The 5,906-nt window shown below is 34.3% G+C and overlaps 1 long non-coding RNA gene across 1 annotated transcript in view; it reads right to left on the reverse strand.

The window, feature by feature from the left end:
* Positions 1-5,677, reverse strand: part of LOC149134381 (uncharacterized) — a 75,251-nt gene extending 69,574 nt beyond the window's left edge. Inside the window, exon 1 of the long non-coding RNA XR_016242863.1 lies at positions 5,586-5,677. This is a non-coding gene — a long non-coding RNA (uncharacterized LOC149134381). The remainder of the gene's footprint in view (positions 1-5,585) is intronic.
* Between the last annotated feature and the right edge of the window lie 229 nt (positions 5,678-5,906).

Raw genomic sequence — 5,906 nt, forward strand, 5'->3', positions numbered from 1 at the left:
TTTCTATAGACTTACACGCATACCCACACACATATATATATATGTGTATATATATATATATGTATATATATATGTACATAAACCCATGTGTGTGTGCATCTAGTTATGTATATTTATATATATATATATACATACATATATTTTATATATATATATATATATATATATATATATATCCGTACACACACACACACACACACACACACACACACACACACACACACACACACACACACAGTAGCAGAATATCCGGCGTTCTTAAACTGAAAAATAGCTATAAATGGCCAAGAATTCTTCTTAACATTGGGTTTAACAGAATACTATTGAATTTCTCTTGAAAAGTTATCTTTCATGTAATGAACGAAATGGTTTTCCACTACTTATATAGCAGTCCTTTATCTCAAACACTGTGCTACGTATATGCGCCCTGTATGAATAGCAGATTTCATAATTGAACTGTGTGAATGACGAATGAGCAATTAAAGTATTTTAGTATATTAAGAACTCTAGATGAAGTGAAAACGGAAATTATTTAGTTAATTTGAGACTATAATTACGCATATATTTTTATCTCTTATTCTTGAATTTTTGTAATTTTTAAAATAGTTTTAAAATCGAGTAGAAACTTGAGTGTCGTGTTCTATAGAAGTATAATCATTCTTAAATCATCTGGAAACGGAGTGACTAGAAGAGATTTACATAACCAAATATCGAAACTGATGATACAGATATGATATTAAGAGTTGCAACGAACCCCCAGCTTATATGATACTAAACCTGTATTCGCCATAGACATGAGAATTTGAAACCAGTCATCTTGATACCTCGGTATAAGCAATGATTTTGAATATATTCATTTCGTACACCAGTTTATTAGTATCGTTATGCCTAAGCTAAACATCTATCTATCTATCTATCTATCTATCTATCTATCTATCTATCTATCTATCTATCTATCTATCTATCTATCTATCTATCAGCCAATCAATTGAAATATATATGCATATGCAGACAAACACGCACATATATATATAGATGTGTCTGCGTGTGTGTATACAATTATATGCACATATATTTGTTTAATTGCAAACATAACTACATCACTCTGTCTGTCTGTCTGTCTCCGTCTGTCTGTCTGTCTGTCTGTCTGTCTGTCTCTGTCTGTCTGTCTGTCTGTCTGTCTGTCTCTCTCTCTCTCTCTCTCTCTCTCTATATATATATATATGATTTCAATGCGAATGGTTTATTAGACTTAGTCATTGTCCGGGGATCACCATAAGCTTTAAGCTTATATAAAAATACCATTATTATTATTTACAAGATATATATATATATATATATATATATATATATATATATATATATATATATATATATATATATATATATATATAGGGAGAATTCACAAAAAAAAACAACAGATGAAGACAGATGGTGTTGAAAACAAATAGATGTATTAGTATAACGCTCGGGAATTGAGAAAGTCTTTAACGTTTCGAGCCTACGCTCTTCTACAGAAAGGAACACGGAAAGAAACAAGGAGTAATGGTAAGACAACAAAAGAATGAAAGAGACCTCGATATTATGTACATAGAGGAATTTATCTGTAATATATGTGACAATTATTCGGTTGCCATAATAAAACCGGCACCTCTTCAGTTATCGGGCATTGATAACTGAAGAGATGCCGGTGCAATATAGATAAGAGAGCTGCTCCGTCCAACTCACTTCTTCAAATATAGTATAGAAAGGAAATCCAAACACACTGAAAGGCGGTGCTGCAGCATGGCCCCAGCCTTTGGCTGAAACCAATAAAAGATAAAAGACACACACGCGCGCGCGCACGCACACACACACACACACACACACACACACACACACACACACACAAATATACTGAATCCTTAACTAAGTATATACCCTGCAACTAAATATATAATCTTCACCTAAGTATATAGATGCAATGTTTTTCGTTTTTTTAATAATGGTGAATTTTTTTTGATCTTACTACTCCCCACCAGCACACAACCACTTCCGCCCTCAATGCTCCTTCCGCCACGCTACAGATAATTACAGACAGTCTTCGCCAATACCCAAGATATTTTGACAAAATAATCAATAACGAGGTAGCTAACAACCAATAGCACTGGTTCTTACTGAAGTCTTGCTAGCAGTATGCTAGCGTTTGACGTCGCTTGACACGTGTAAAGGACAGTTTAAGCTATACTTTAGCTTCTCTTTGCAACTGTCGGCTGCAGTTCGTACAGCGAATATGTTGCGCTGTAGTCGTAGTACTGATAACCGATATCGATTTATATAGCGATAGATTCTCTATGGAAGGTTTGTGGTGATTGTTCGATCGAGGTAGTGGACAATCAACCGAGAGGGGTTGTGTTCAATTCTTGCTGTTAGTACTGAATTTTATTTGTGTTCATGAAACTTAATTCTCACACTACTACGAACACCTTACTGTAAATAGATACTAAACGGTTAGAGTATATCACTCCTCTAAGTAGTGGCAGCACTGATGTTATTGTTCATGTTTAGTATCAGATCAGTCTCGATCGAGCAGGCCTATGATCAAAAGCATTCCAGCCATGACCATCCTGTATTTACCCTATGCTCTGTGCATGTAGAAGTTCATTTTCTAGTGTGCCGTTATTTTTTGAGACAGAAGGGCATGAGATATGAGGGAGATTTTTGCTGCCATTTCTAGCATGTGTGGAGGTTCACTCTGGTTAGTAATCCGGTAGTTTACAATACTGAATACAAATCCTTTATGGAGAGGGGAAACGTTCAGTATATAGTAGATAAGTTGGTTGTGAATAATATAAATATCGGTAGTTCGCATTGTACCATGTCATGACACTGCATTGCCTCTGTGGACACGATGCCCAGTTTACTCGGCTATGAATAGTTACTGTAAAGTAAATATACTTCGTCACTTTAAGGAGTGGCAAACATGTACAATAGTATAGTCAACTAAAAAAATGACCCAATGTATCTTTTAAAGAACATTAGTTTATTTTCTGCGGCTGGAAACTTATACTGTAGAGCTAGTAAGGTGCAACGTTGACCAAATAAATACGTATGGTTGATAGGCACAGTTCAACTAGCAACCACATGTAAGAATGTAAAGATAAAACAGCTAACAAATGGGGAAAGAGAGATCTAACAGGTACCATCTAACAGGGTGCCGGTATAGCATGTGATCTATATGCCATTGTGATCTACCGCAACTTAAATCTAGACTAGCTTGTGATCTATATTCAAAATTTTGTTATAAATTATAATTAGAGGAGTGAGTTAAACATTTCAGAAATAAAAGAAAAAGAAAAATTTTTATTGATGAATATCTCCATGTTCATCAAGGAGTTCATAGCGTCGGAGAAATTCTATTGCAGCTTCTTCATCTCTAATAACCTGTGTGTAAAATTCTTTTGCTCTCATCACGGCTTCTTTAAAAGGGCTCAGGACTAAAACTGTTTAAATCATAAAAGTTTTTCTTTTTTTTTTGGTTTATATACCAAACCAACTGGAAGACGAGTAAATAGATGAATTTTAAATGTAGATCAAAAACTCGGTGTAGATCACAAACTATACCATTTGAACTAATGTAGATCACAAGCTATACCAGAAACATGTATGTAGATCACATACTACGCTGGCACCCAAATAAGTATCATACACGCACCTTAAATAAATACTGAGTATCGGGGAAGGAACAAATAAAATATACGTTGTAAGACAAATAAGCAAAAATAGGATATTGCACAAGCATTCAACTCTGATTGCATGCTTTCTTATATCAGAAACAGCTGTAAGTTAATGAAGTCGATAATACAACTCCTGTTATCTTGTCATTAATTAATTAATTAATTAATTAATTAATTAATTAATAGGCACACACCCATACATACAGATTGTATAAATATTTTTATTAGTTGGCAGAAGTTACAGTTTCGTATTTTAGCACTTATCAAGCAGTTTGATGAGAGCCAATGGACGAAACTCATGACTCTTGAGTTTCTCTAGAACATCAGCCGAGTAATAATAATAATAATAATAATAATAATAATAATAATAATAATAATAATAATAATAATGATAATAATAATAATGATAATAATAATAATAATACACACACACACACACACACACACACACACACACACACACACACACACACACACACACACACACACACACACATATATATATAGCCTTGCGAGTGGATTTGGTAGTCGGAAACTGAAAGAATCCCGTCATACACACGCGCGCGCGCACACACACACACACACACACACACACACACACACACACACACACACACATATATATATATACATCTGTGCGTTTTTTTGTCTGTATTTGTTCTCCGTCACCGTTTGACAACCGGCGTTGGTGTATTTACGTTCCCGTTAAAACCCTTCAAGGCGGTATTCAAGCATGGTCACAATCAAATGACTGAAACGAGTAAAACAATATATAGTCATCTTTCTCGCCCAATAATCATAGCTGTTTCCGTATTTGTCACAAGGGCCACTTAGATTCAAGATATTTGTTTTGAAACTGGAGCAACAGAAATATTCTGGTGTGTGTGTGTGTGTGTTTGTGTGTGTGTGTGTGTATGTGTGTGTGTGTGTGTGTGTATGTGTGTGTGTGTGTGTGTGTGTGTGTAAGATCAAAGTATAAAAAGCAAATTACTAAGTATTACAGTGTAAATAATTCTTTTTTCTTCTTTGGAACGGTGTATCTCGAAGCATGTACAGCTATGAATAACAGCATGTAAATATTGGCTTAAAACCCCTTTGAATAGAAAAAGTCGAAAGCTGTCAACCAAATATACATACTCGCATAAATGCATACATTCATTCATACATACACACATACATGCATAGATACACATGCATACATACATACATACACACATGCATACATACATACATACATACATACATACATACATACATACATACATACATACATAAAAACAGACGTGCGGGTGCGTATAACGCTTGCAGCTTCATCGTATATTGAAGCATATACTGATGTACTTGGTAGGGTAACGGTATTAATATAAGACACGGAATGGCTATCATTCACTTCTTTATTAATCGATTTTGATACAATCCTATAACTTTCTCTACCAGTTAATGCTTGCAACATACATGCGTTGTTCATATATTCTTGTATAAACATATACATCTTTATGTATACAAAATTGGAAGTACGAATACCCTTACACACTTACATACAAACGCACATATACAAATACATACATACATATATACACACACGTTCGTAAGTTTACCGTCCCTATATATATATATATATATATATATATATATATATATATATATATATATATATATATATATATATATATATATATATATATATTTATAGATACATACATACGTACATGCACATACAGTCATGCTTATTACATACATATAAATATACATACTTCATACTACACACACACACACACACACACATTATGCTTTGTGCTATTAAGATATGTCTACAAATGTGGAGAAGAGCCACTTAGGGAGGATCAAGGGATACAAAAAAATAAATACCTCAACTATCCTTTCTTCTCCACTAAATACAACTTTCAAGAGAAACTGAAGAGTGAGTCCTTTCATCACAACCCATTTTCCCCACTTTCTCCTATGTTTCATGATATTTATTAAAGGGTGGCAATACTTCAATCTCTAGCCTCATATTTTTTAAGTGGTGCTTGAAGTTGCTGAAGTGAGAGAGAGAGAGAGAGAGAGATAGAGAGAGAGAAAGAGAGTGAGGTGGGGAGAAAGACAGAGAAAGAAAGAGAGAGACTGTGAGAGGCAGAGAGACAAAAAGAGACAGACGGAGGGGAGAGAAGGAGATACAGAAGGAAAAAT

This window comes from Octopus bimaculoides, chromosome 8, assembly GCF_046866305.1.
Source record: "Octopus bimaculoides isolate indiv1 chromosome 8, ASM4686630v1, whole genome shotgun sequence".
NCBI lineage: Eukaryota > Metazoa > Mollusca > Cephalopoda > Octopoda > Octopodidae > Octopus > Octopus bimaculoides.